Here is a 13,764-nt window from a genome sequence, read left to right on the forward strand (position 1 = left end):
CTAGTCCAACTATCAGCTGAGGCCGCTGGGCATCACAGTGTGCGTTGAGTAACTGTAATTTCAAAGCAGTCCTGGTTGTTTGGCATTTCATGACAGACTCTAGAGGGATTTATGAATGAAGGACTTCTGGCTGGGAAAGGAAAGTTGGAATTTGACTTTAACAGAAAATTTCATAATAGTTTAGGAAATACCAAATTCACGTTAGATCAATTTCAATGTTGTGTGGCTATCAAAAAGGAGATACATATAGTGAAATTAAAACTGAGAAGCACATAGGTTAATGCTGAGTAGATGTTATGAATAGGAAGAGAAACTTGTAATAGGAGAGGACATACCTTGCCTTTTTCCTGGTGTCCTGTCCTTGACTCATATAGAAACAGGGCAAGGGGAATTCCCTGGTGGTCCAGTGGTTAGGACTCCGTGCTTTCACTGCCAAGGGCACGGGTTTAATCCTTGGCCGGGGAACTAAGATCCTACAAGCCAGGCAGCCCAAAAAAAAAGAAACAGGAAAAGTATCCTTCTTTATTCCTGCCAGTTTGGGAGTGGAGAGTAAGGCTTCCAGGTCAAGATTTTAACTGTAATGTCATTTCCTAGGATGAACCTCTTTATTACTATTTTATTTTTTTTAAAAAAAGAAAGAAAAACCCCATTATCCTAAGGAAAGAGGAAAGAATATAGCTTCTGGGTGGCTTTTTCCTTCTGTAGATATTGTTCCCAAGGGCTGCCAATTTGTTTTTAGAGGTAAAAAGTGAACAGAGTTGCAACACTAACAGTGGACTTAAAGATGTTAATAACCGTTTAAATAGGGGGATCTATGTATACATATAGCTGATTCACTTTTTTATGCAGCAGAAACTAACACAACATTGTAAAGCAATTATACTCCAATAAAGATTTAAAAAAAAATAGAAATGGAGAGAATAAAAGCAGACCAAAAGAAAAAGTCATTAAATGTATACACATGTTAAAGCGCATTATTCAAGATAGCCAAAAGCAACCCAAATGTCCATTGGCAGATGAATGTATAAACAAAATATAGTATATACATGCAATGGAATATTATTTATCTTTTAAAAGTAAGGAAACTCTGACACATGCTACAACATGGATGAACCTTGAGAATGTTATCCCGAGTGAAATAAGCCAGTCCTAAAAAGACAAATGCTGTATGATTTCACTTATCTGAGGTATCTGGAGTAGTCATCTCATAGAAACAAAGTAGAATAGTGGTTACCAGGGGCTGGAGAAAGGGAGAAATTGGGAGTTGTTCATTGGATGTGAAATTTCAGTTTTGCAAGATGAAAACATTCTGGAGACTGGTTGCACAACAATGTGAATATATTTAACACTACTGAGCTGTACACTTAAAAATGGCAAAGATGGTAAAATTTTGTTATGTGTATTTTACCACAATTTAAGAATTTTAAATGTCAGTGAATAACTAAAAATTAAGAAGGACTGAAATTTAAAAATACAATTTAAAAGTAGTCTGAACAATATTTTTTAAAAGTCATTAAAAGTCATTGAGAGTCTCAGGACTTCCCTGGTGGCTCAGTGGTTAAGAATCTGCCTGCCAATGCAGGGGACACGGGTTCGAGCCCTGGCGCAGGAAGATCCCACATGCCGTGGAGCAACTAAGCCCATGTGCCACAACTATTGAGCCCACGTGCCACAACTACTGAAGCCCACGCGCCACAACTACTGAAGCCCACGCATCTAGAGCCCATGCTCTCCACAAGAGAAGTCACTGCAATGAGAAGTCTGCTCACTGCAATGAAGAGTAGCCCCCGCTCGCCGCAACTAGAGAAAGCCCGCACGCACAGAAACGAAGACCCAACAAAGCCAAAAATAAATAAATAAATAAATAAATTAAAAACAAAAAAAGTCATTGAGAGTCTCAATTTGTAGTGGGGCATTACTAGTCTAGCAAAATTGCTTGGATGTACCATCCAACACTAAGTAAATGAATAACCCCAAAGGTCTTCAAATAATAATTGTGAGGTTCCAGTTGGGGTTCCCTTCTTCTTGGCTTTCATGACATAAGAGGAAAATTGGAAACTGATGAACTACAAAGAACTTTCTGAGAGGAGTGTTGACCTGTTTAGGTTGATTCTTGGCATCAGTGAAATTCTCAATTTCATTCCCTATAGTACTTGTGGGAATTAAAATTCTGTGATATGCTAACCTGTTTTTGACAAGGATGTGAAATAAAGAGCTCATAAGATCCCCAAACCCAGAGTATTTAAAAGGGAGTAAGAGTGGAAAAGTGGCTAAATCGTTCAACTGAAACTACTTTTCTACTGTTATTACAAACCCCTTTCCTGGCAACTATGTGCCACGTATGTCATAACAGTTCTGCCTTTCTCTTTTCTTCCCCAGCTCTTTGCCATCAAAACTACACTTTGGTAAAGGAAATACCTGCTTACTGTCTGTTCCTAAGGACTCAATTTTCTTAGAAGCTAGAAGCCTGAGCACAAAAAAATCAAGATTTTGTCTCATCCCTGCCTATTGTCATTATATTTCATATGTCTTCAGAAATAGAAGACTTTTTTTCCCAAGGAGGAGTTTGAGGGCAAGGAAGGTGAGTTACTGCAATACTGATTTGTCAGTTACTGCAATACTGATTTGTCTCATACCTGCTGAGCACTTGTTCCCAGTGTTCTGCCAAAAGAAATCCGGTTGCATAGGCAGCTGGTCAACCAGGACTCTTCCAATAGTATTTTCTAATACTAGTTTTCTAGGTTGTGTTTTTTGCAGTTTTTTTGGATAGCATTGAATAGATTTGCTCATAAAACTTTTTATTGTTTTTGTTTATTTTTCTGTTCTTCTTCCTCCTCCTCTTCCCCCTCTTCCTTTTCCTTCTCATTCTTCTGGCCTGTTCTTTATTTCTTATTACATTGTCTGGAAGGCTTCTGGTGATGAGTTCAATGTTTTTGGTGACCAGCAACACTGAACTTTCATGGGTGTGATTTTTTTGTGACAATAGTAAGACAGCCTGTTGCTTTTTTACTGCCCTCAACTGACCTGCTTCTGTATCTCAGTTATTACTGCTTTTAGGAAAGTGAGTGGAGAGCTAGCCTGACTCCAAGGGTCATGGAGATAGACACAGCACTGTTGAGGTGTTCTCTCTGCCAACCCCCAGATCAAGGGACATTTCCCTACTGCATTGGTTAGCATTCTAGGTCAGCTAGTTTCTGAGATGGGGCAGAGGGAGGTGAGAAGGGAAAGGCAGGAGTGATAGAGCTATGTCAAGACATGTCATTGCTTTTAGACAGTTAAATTAATTAGATTTTGCAATCTTGTACTTAGAAATGAGTTACTTAAGTGAGATAACAAAAGAAAAAAGTCTCAATGACAATTTAGCCTAGTGGATTTCTCATTCTCCTGGTCAGAACGGCATTGACATATTATGCTGGCTTCATTCTCTTTCACCTGCTCCCAGGTACATGGGTACCTGCATGCTTCTAGTGAAAAGTGGAAAAGGGCTGAGCTCCAAGATTATTCTTTTAAATGAGTAACAATTGTTCATTTCCTAAGAACTTTGTTGATTCTCAAGTAAATGTGGAGATGGCTAATGGCAACTGGGCATATTAAGAAAAATATTTTCAACCAATAGATTTGGAACCAGTTTAACTATACACTCAAACTGGGTGAGATGAAATGTTCTTTTCCCTCTTTGAATAAATGTGGGTTTGTTTGTCAAGAATACCAGAGGGGACTTCCCTGGTGGCACAGTGGTTGAGAGTCCGCCTGCCGATGCAGGGGACATGGGTTCGTGCCCCGGTCCGGGAAGATCCCACATGCCGTGGAGCGCCTGGGCCCGTGAGCCATGGCCGCTGAGCCTGCGTGTCCGGAGCCTGTGCTCCGCAACGGGAGAGGCCACAACAGTGAGAGGCCCGCGTACCACAAAAAAAAAAAAAAAAAGAATACCAGAGGAAATCTGCCAAGATAGAAAAATATTTGGGTTAAGATATTGTAGTAGGTTGAATGGTGGCCCTCCAAAAGATATGTCTACATCCTGGAACCTGTGAATGTAACTTTATTTGGAAAAAGTGTCTTTGTGGAAGTAATTAAGTTACAGATCTCTGCAAAAACTCATCCTGGATTACCCAGGTCAGTCCTAAATCCAATGACAAGTGTTCTCAGAAGAGAAGGCTAGTGAAGACAGAGGCAGAGATTGGAGTTATGTAGCCATAAGCCAAGAAGCCATCAGAAGCTGAAAGAAGGAAAGGAGAATTTTCCCCTAGAGTCTTTAGAGGGATTGCAGCCCTGCTGATATCTTGATTTCAGAATTCTAGCCTCCAAAACTATCAGAGAATAATTTTCTCTTGTTTTAAGCCACCAACATTGTGGTACGTTGTTACAACAGCCCTAGGAAATGAATTCAGATCTCTTCCTTAAAACCACTAGAACTGTATAATGTGGAATTCTCTTCAGGGGACAGAAACAGCATTTATTAAGTACCACTGTGGCAGGCACTGGCTAAATGCTTAACTTAAATGATTCCAACTTTAAAGATGAAGAAACTGAGGCCCAGAGTCTCACGGTGACCACATGGGGAGCTGGGTGAGAAGCCTCCCGAGAGGCAGTGTGGTGAGTAGTTACGAGCTCTGGCTCTGGATCCTGTCTGTGTTTGACCCTGGCTAAGTTGCTCAACCTCTCTGACTCAATTTCCTCTACTGGAAAAAAAGGAATGATAATAGAACTTCATTCATACAATTTCTGGGAAGATTAAAAGATGTAAAGTATAAAGAATAAAACATAGGAAGAAGGCCTAAGTGAATGTTAACTGTTATGATCATTATACACTATACTAACTTAATATTGCTAAGCCTATGAATACCAGACAAAGAATAGAAGAGAATGAGATCATTTTTAAGGCAGAATGTGTCAACTTTATCAGTTGTTAAGATCGAAGCCACTTTAAGAGAGATTATTCTTCAGAATGTTTATTCAGTTCTGGTGTGGCTATCACAGAGTAGATAAAAAAGTATATTGCCTCATTTCAAAGATGAGGAAACTGAGACTCATTACGTTTTTGTACTTCACTACTGTCAGAAGCCAAGGCGGAAACAACACTGAGACCCAGTCTTGGGATTCTCTCACTCCAAAGTGCTCTTTCTATCATGCAAATGACTTTATAAATGCTTTACAAATGCTAAGTGTCCAACAAGTATTTTTTGAATTAGAAAAATCAAGCCTCATTGTCAGTAACTTTACAGTAATAGTGGAGCTTCCCAAACTATTCTGAAGAAATTGTTGCCAACTGTTTCAAAACCATAAATCTCTTAAAATATTGCAGCAAAAGAGAAGGATTAAGAAACAGAAGATAAATCTGTTTCTTTTCGTCCACACCCTCTACCTTTTCTTTTTTCCCCATTTACTATAGATTTAATAAAAGTGGGTAGGTGGCTAGTGGTAGTCTAGGTTTTTTCCACTCTATTTCCTTTTCTTTCTTTCTTAAAAATAAAATAAGCGGAAAGAAAGTGAATGTCCCATATGAACACTGACCAGGCTTACTTTCATTAACGTTTTTTAAGAAAATGTTTTCAGTGTATCATATTCCTCTCTTCATTTGTCCCATCTGGTTAGCTAAGTACTTTTTGAAACATTTACTCCTTTCTTGTATCAGAGGTCTTCCAGGATAAGATACTGCTCCATTTAAATAAAAAATGAAGGATGCCGAAACAGAAGCAGTTTTAACCAGCAAACCCATAAATAAGACAGTAGTTAGTGCTATGTAATCCTGACACTGGCACTTGTACTGAAATTGGCCAGAGGTTCTTAACCAGGAGGCCAAGAACTTGGTTGGGGGGCTGGGTTGTGGAATCTGTGAACCCCTTGAAATGTTTGCGAATTTTGCATAAACATTTTTTGGTATACACTTCAAAGGAGCCTGTAATGTCTGTAAGCTAAGAACCACTGTTTCAAGGCCTCATTACTAAAGCTAATTGCCACATTTCACTCCTTTGTATCATCTTAAATGCCATTATAATAGCAAGTATATCATAAATGTTTCTTGGTTGCTTAAACGAGAACCAGAAGCTTCATCTTGTTAAAGATGTCATCTTATAGGCAAAAGGGGCAGAGTTCTAAAAGCGAGACTCTATGATGTAATCAATCAGAAGAATCTACCTGCCTAGAAGGGTCCAGGTCTGGGTTCTTGTCCTTGCTTTCCTGAGGAATGATTCTGTGTGTGTTACTTCTCCTCTCTGGGTTGCAGCTTCTTCATCTGTGAAATTAATATTTGAATTAAATAAACCCAGATGCCTTCAAACTTTAAAACAATTCTATTCTGTGTAAAAGATTATTAAACCTCTTAGAGAGATGATCTCCCACAAAATTTTAGAATGTATTATAAAAACAAAGCATCACAAGCTAGCCTTATTTTAAAATTTATTTTTAGAGAAGTTTAGTTTGAGGACATGCCATCGGCTAGTGATTTCCCAATGTACTCTGAGGACTATAAGGTGCCACATTACCGTCTATGGCAGGGTTGAGGAGAGGCCCCAGATGGGACAAAGAGACAGAAGCTAAGAGCCTCACATCTCACTTCTATCAGAGTAGCCTGCTTTTAATCTGCTTTATACACTAGGTTTCTGGGTGAGATTTTGTTTGTAGAAAGTGTTTCATAATTTTAATTTTCATAATTTTAATTATTTAAAATAAATTTTAATTATTATTAAAATTTAATTGTTGATATCTATGTGGGGGGAAAAAAAAGGAAAAAGAGATTAGGTTAATCACTGTATTTAAACATCCATCTTTGAAAAGGCACTGGAAACAGTCAGAAGCCCTAAGCCTTGTTTCCTATCTTGTCATTTATTAGCTGTGTCACATCAGGCATGTTAGATAGTCTTTCTGAATCTTTGTTCTCAAATATAGAATGATGATAATATCTTTTCCACAGGATAATTGTAAGAATTAAATGAAATAATATTTGTGAAAGTGTTTTGTAAATGGGGAAGCATTATAAAGATGGTGAGTGGGTCTTTAGTGGTGAGCTCCAGGGCTCTGCATTTTGTCCTGACCATTGTAGCATCTTTTTCCATCTCAATTATGTCATAGAAAGTAAGGGTGATCAAATTTGCAGACGAACCAAAGTTATGGGGTGGAGTTCTAAAAGACTTAGCAGATTACAGAGTCCCAAAAATGACTGAGGGTAAAACTTTGGGAAAAATACAAAGTCTTGTTCTTCAGTTCAAAAAGTCAATTGTCCAAGGGTAAGATAGGGAAAAATGTGGCCCACGATCAGTTCAAATAAAAAAGACTAAGGAATTTTACTTGCCTTCAAGTTCATTATGAGCCAATAGTGTTGTGAAATGGTTGACAAATAAGTGATCCAATTGTCTTAATCTGTTTGGACTGTTATAACAAAATACCACAGACTGGGTGACTTATAAACAACAGAAATTCATTTCTCACGGTTCTGGAGACTGGGAAGTCTAAGATCAAGGCGCCAGCACAGTTGCGGTCTGGTGAAGGTCCTCTTCCTGTTCCTAGCTGCCACCTTCTGGCTGTGTCCTCACATGGTCTAAGGGACAAGGGATCTCTCTGGAGCCCTAAGAACACTAATGTCATCATGAAGGTCCCATTCTCGCGACCTAAGCACCTCCCAAAGGGCCCACCTCCTAATACCATCTCCTTTGGTGGTTAGGATTCAACATATGAATTTTGGGAGGACACATTCAGACCATAGCACGAATATTCTTATATATTTATAGAAGTACTGTGCCACCAGCTCTTGGCTTTGATTAGCATCCTTCTAGCTGCTGAAAATAGTCACTCCAGCAAGTTGAGCACATCCTCAGGAAGCTAGATGGCGAAAATCTGGAAGGTTTCCAATGGGAAACATTGCAAGAAGATTTTGGGGGAGGGACATATCAAGGAGGTCTTAAAAGATCTAAGAGGTTTTAAATGGTGTTACAAGCTATTATGGAGGGAAAGGTTTGGAATTGTTTTATTGTTTTCAGAGGTTAATCTCAGGAAAATCTGGGGAATTCCCTGGCGGTCCAGTGGTTAGGACTCGATGCTTTCACTGCGGTGGCCTGGGTTCAATCCTTGGTCGGGGAACTAAGATCCTGCAAGCTGTGTGGTGTGGCCAAAAACAAAAACAAAAAACTCAGGAAAAACTTTAAACAGTAAGAGTAATCTAAAGGGGAAAGTGTTGGCTGATTGAAGTAGTGAGAATTCCATTAGGGAACTGTTCAAACAGAGTCTAGACAGCACCTTCTGAGGGTTGCTACCCATCAGAAGGAAGGGTTTAAGAAGAGATTACTAAGCTTTCATCACATCTAAGGTACTACTTCTATAATAGCATTCAGTATCCCATTGGAGAATGATTTGCTTCATTAAATTTTTTTCCATAATAAAAGAATATGGATTTTGAAACTGGCAAACTGGAGTTTGCTATAGTGTGTTATTCTGGGTGTTGTTTAACCTCTGTAAACATCAGTTACGACATCACTAACACAGAGATGGTTAGTTATTTCTGTGTTGTTGCGAAGATTACACAACATTGGTAAAGGATGCTTAATGGTGCCTGGTTTTAGTAACGGCTCAAAGCTGGTAACTTTTATCACAATATTATTTGTTCCTCTTATTTTCTACATGCATTTTATTTCTTCTCCTAAGAGATTCCTTTCAGGTGACTCTATTGAACCCATAAGATGCAAATGATGTAAGTAGGTAAAATGGTGACTCACATGAGTCTGGGAGAAAGAATTTGCCCTATAGGTCATGGGGGTGGGGAGAGGGTACCATATCATCTGTTTTGTGTTTGCATCAGGGTTTCCTCTTAAATGGAAGAAACCTGTGGAACAACATTTTTGTCCTGAATTATAACCTGATTTTCCTGCCCATCAAGACCAGAACTAGACCAACCTGACTGATTTTTTTCTTTGTTTAAAGTTTTAGACAATAAAATATCCTATTAAAAATTTAATGACTGGGACTTCCCTGGTGGTCCAGTGGGTAAGACTCTGAGCTCCCAATGCAGGGGGCCTGAGTTTGATCCCTGGTTGGTGAACTAGATCCCACATGCATGACACAACTAAGAGTTCGCACACTGCAACTAAGAAGTCTGCATGCCACAACTAAGAGTCTGCATGCTGCAACTAAGAAGCAGTTTACTATTCTTAGAAGAAGATAAAAACATGAGATTCCCCCATGTTTGGGGAAGAGGCCAAGAGAATTCTCTTTAATAGGAGTAGAGGGAAGTACTAAAGTTACTAGGTTTCCATAGATGGTCACAGGTTAGCATTTCATCTTATTTAGAAGGTAATAGATAAACACTGCATGTGAGGAGGCACTAGGATAATTCTGACTAAAGATCTTACGCAAAAAGAGGATTATCAAACTTTCAAAAGAAGCAAAAAAGACAATATAACACTCTTAGGTTTCGATAAGGCTTGACTTCAAATAAATTTTTTTTCCCATTTTTCTGTCTTCTTCTGCATCAGTGAACATTTATTGAGCATGACATTCTGTGAGGCACAAGTATGTTCCAGAACAGAGATGAACTGGCACTTTGGCTGGTGGGTGTGAGAGCAGTAGAGGTATTATTGCCCCAGAAAAATTGCTTTGGACGTGCCATCTTGAGCTTTTTTCCTTCTTTCTTTTTCTAGTCCTTCAAATTTTCTTGTTCAATATTCTACTTATATTCATTCTCAAATTCTCTTTATAATCTTTTCAGAGATCTTGAACCCAAAGTGATAACTTTAGTTTAGAATTCCTAATGGACATCCTTCGATCTTATAATAGAGCTGAAAGGGCAGGGATGCAATATTTGAGTAGCAAACAGTCACCCAGGAAACTGCCATTCTGTATCGGTAATAATAGTGGATATTTATTGAGCAACTTATGTCCCAGAACTTTATATGTATTACCTTAGACCGTTCACTTAACAACATTATAATAGAGGCACTATTTCTATACCCATTTTACAAATGAGGAAATTGAGGCATTGGGAAATTTCAATATTAACCCAAAGTCTCACAGTTAATATAGAGCACACACTCTTAATTACTACTCCGCCAGGCTGCCTCTCTATGCAAAGACCTCTGGTTACAACCTGGCAAATCACCATGCATGCATGCATGCATCCATCCATCTATCCATCCAATCAAATATTCAGTAAGCATGTACTAGGGATATAAACTATGAATAAGACTGACGTACGCACTCTCCTCAGGCCACTTTCTAGAGAAGAGGAGAGACAATTACACAAGTGTCCTACATAGTGCAATAAGTGCTATGATAGGGAAGTGTAGGGTACTCTGGGGCATAGAAAGAGGCTCTAACCCAGCCTAGAAGGGGGTGTCAGGACAGGCAGGTCAAAAAGATGAACCAGTTTGCAAGGCAGAAATAGAGACACAGACATAGAGAACAAATGTATGGACATCAAGGGGAGAAAGGAGGGGTGGGATGAATTGGGAGATTGGGATTGACATATATAAACTAATATGTATAAAATAGATAACTAATGAGAACCTGCTGTGTAGCACAGGGAACTCCACTTTGCTGTACACTAGAAACTAACACAACATTGTAAACCAGCTAAACCCCAATTAAAAAAAAAAGTTCTGTCTTCATCACGGTGTGTGCTTTGACTATTTTGTAACAAAAAGCATATAAGGTAACCTCAAGAAAGAAAGGTCTTTGAAAGGTCTTTGACCTTTCTCAGGAAAGAAAGGTCGGTGTTGTTCCCCCAGTACTTGGCACATAGTGGCTGCTCAATTAAAATCTGTTAACTAGGGTGGGATAGGGAGGGTGCGAGGGAGGGAGACGCAAGAGGGAAGAGATATGGGAACATATGTATATGTATAACTGATTCACTTTGTTATAAAGCAGAAACTAACACACCATTGTAAAGCAATTGTACCCCAATAAAGATGTTAAAAAAAAAAATCTGTTAACTAAATGAATGAGAATTCTAATGCTCCATAATAACTCCTTTATAACAGGGAGGTTTTTGACTTATTTCTAATTTGATTCAAATGCTTCTCCTCAAGCCTGAAATAAATGTTCCCTTTTGACTTAAAAAAAAAAAATCAAGTCCTTGCTCCCTTTTAAGCCATTTTCTAAAAGTTCTATTTCAGGAGATCTGCCACACCCATTATATTTTACTAGAACAATGTGTCCTCAGGTATCTTTTAAGCCAGGTGCCCTGAGGAGAGATTCTAGGAAGGTCTGGGAAAGCAGAGGCTCTCTGGTTGCTTTTCTCCTTTTTTCCAGTTGATCTGTGGGGTTCCGTGCTCTGTTACGTAGTTCTGAAAGATTTGTTCTCCTTTCACCTTTCCAGAGTGTCCTGGAAATTTTTCTTTCTCTCAAGCTCTCCCCCACCCTCTTCACTCTTTCAAAAGGTGTTAGCTTTGGGAAAGTGGTCCTTAATTATTTACCACACAATCCTCTGGCAGACTACGAGAATCCAGGGCAAAGCAAGAGAGAAAGGCCACAAGAAAACTGAAAGCCCAGGCTAATGATTTCCCATAACAAGAATTTTTGTTGTCATAAGGCGGTGTTTTATTTAGGTTGTAGTTCTTTAGAAAAGACATGAAGTTATGTCTTCCTTGTGCTTGCTTGGAATGTTGGGGCTAATGTAATATTTTCTTTGGTGAAACAGCAGTAAATCCAAGGTAGTAAAACAATGCTGACGGGAAGGGGAAACCAAAGCTCCTCGGGGGAGAAGTTAACTTGGAGCAGGTAATCCTTACGGCCCATCCCATACATGACCTTTATATTATCTAATTACATAATTTTACTTCCTAGCCTGATGCCACAGTTTAAAGTTGTACCTCGTTCCCTTCCCTGCTTAGTTTTTCTCCAGAGCCCTTATCTCCTACTCATACACTGTATAATTCACTTAAAAATTATGTATTTATATGACAGCCCCTCTAGAATTTGAGCTCCTGAAGGGTAGGACTTTTTGTCTGTTTTGTTTATTACTCATCCAGGGCCTAGAATTGTCCTGGTGCAGGGTAGATGCACAATAAATATGTTGAATTAAAGCATTATTAATCCGAATCAAAGCAATATTAATAAGTAATAACTATGATCAGGTTTTTCCTACATGTACTTAATTTATAGACAACTGGTTGGACATTTAAAATTAATTTTTAGAAATCTGACAAGATATGACAATAGGATCTCTACAAAAGCTTTGATGGTCGAAAACTGCGTGAAACCCATTTTCATCAGCATGGTATGCTCTTCTAAACTTGTGCATGGAAGGATGAACTTGGCCTGGAGAGAATGGAAAATCTTGAGGTTTCCTGATGCAGGTAGACTTATTTGAATCCCTAAAGCTAAAGGTATACTTTGGCTCAGTGTACTCATAACTGTTGCTGGCAACAAGTTCAGGTGTTGCTTATACCCCCATGAAACTCAGACTCGCTACTTTTATATTCCCATTTCTGGACAAAGCATTATCATCCAATTCCACAGTTCTTTACTGGTAGTTTATGGGAACACAAAATATAGAAGATGAATAGAGGAGAATATTAATTATTTGGGAGCTTCTATATTTGAGATTATTATAATCACTGGAGATGCTTCCCAGCAGTGACATGTCAGTGTGTTCTGAGTACTACAGTGGCCGCTCCAGCTCTTCCTTTACCCCCAAGACTTCTACTTCCGGGCCAATCTAGTGCAAGTGAAACCGGGTTAGTCTGTGTGGCAGACAAGTACACTTTTGGCTGAGATTCAGGTACCCTCCCTCTCTCACCCATTGTGGCCTCTTTCAACAACTGGCCTAAAGAACTGATAAAGAACTAGACTTATCTAGAAACAGGAGGAACAGCTGGCCTCGCTGAGCTTGGATTAATATAATGAGTGGATGAGTCCCAAAAGTTAGGGCATTGCAAACAAATTCTCTATAGGACTGCATCAATGACATTTGACATTTCTAAACAGAAAAGCTTGGGCAGGTGTGTAAACATATACAAATCATATAATATGTATCCCCTGTGTCACTCAATTATTTCGTCTATCTCATGTGGCCCTTAGGAAAGATCTTCACATAAACTATTGGTCTGGTGGTACATGAAGATTCATGAACTCCAAGTTCTAAACCCACATGTTCTTTTAACAGCTTTATTGAGATATAATTCAAACACCATACAATTCACCCAAAGCACACAATTCAGTGGTTTTTAGTATACTCAAAGTTATGCAACCATTACTAATCAATTTTAGACCATTTTTGTTACCCCCAAAAGACACCTTGTACCCTTTAGCAGTGGCTCCCTATTCCTGCTCATTGCCACCCCCATCCCCTCCAGCCATATGCAACCACTAATCTACTTTCTGTCTCTATAGGTTTGCCTATTGTGGATATGTTATATAAATGGAATCACACAATATATAGCCTTTCACTTAGCATAATCTTTTTGATGTTCATCCATGCCATAGTACATATCAGTACTTTATTCCTTTTTATTGCTGAATAATATTCCATTGTTCCATTCCATATCTCATTTTATCTATCCATTCATCAGTCAATGGATGCTTGGGTTATCTTCACTTTTTGGCTATTATGAATAATGCTTCAGTGAACATTTGTGCACAAGTTCTTACAGGGACCTAGATTTTCAGTTCTCTGGGATGATACCTAGGAGTAGAATTATATGGGTTATACGGCTGGGTTATATGGTAACTCTATGTTCAACTTTTTGAGGAACTACCAACTTATCTTCCACAGCAACTCACCCATTTTACATTCCCACCAGCAATATATGCTGGTTCTAATTTCTCCACCTCCTCTCC

At 38.8% G+C, this 13,764-nt stretch overlaps 1 protein-coding gene across 5 annotated transcripts in view; it reads right to left on the minus strand.

Moving 5' to 3' along the window:
• SPTSSB (serine palmitoyltransferase small subunit B) overlaps nt 1-13,764 on the minus strand; it is a 31,571-nt gene that overhangs the window by 13,930 nt on the left and 3,877 nt on the right. For 2 of the 5 annotated variants that reach the window (XM_049710527.1, XM_049710528.1), the window contains exon 3: nt 6,136-6,232. The exons of 1 other annotated variant lie outside the window; for it this stretch is intronic. The gene's annotated coding sequence lies outside the window, so the exon portion shown is untranslated. Of the gene's footprint in view, nt 1-6,135; nt 6,233-7,425; nt 7,563-13,764 lie in introns of all 5 variants that reach the window. 2 more of the 5 variants (XM_049710531.1, XM_049710530.1) reach the window with 2 other exon arrangements.

The sequence above is a fragment of the Orcinus orca genome, chromosome 5, assembly GCF_937001465.1.
Source record: "Orcinus orca chromosome 5, mOrcOrc1.1, whole genome shotgun sequence".
Classification (NCBI taxonomy): Eukaryota; Metazoa; Chordata; class Mammalia; order Artiodactyla; family Delphinidae; genus Orcinus; species Orcinus orca.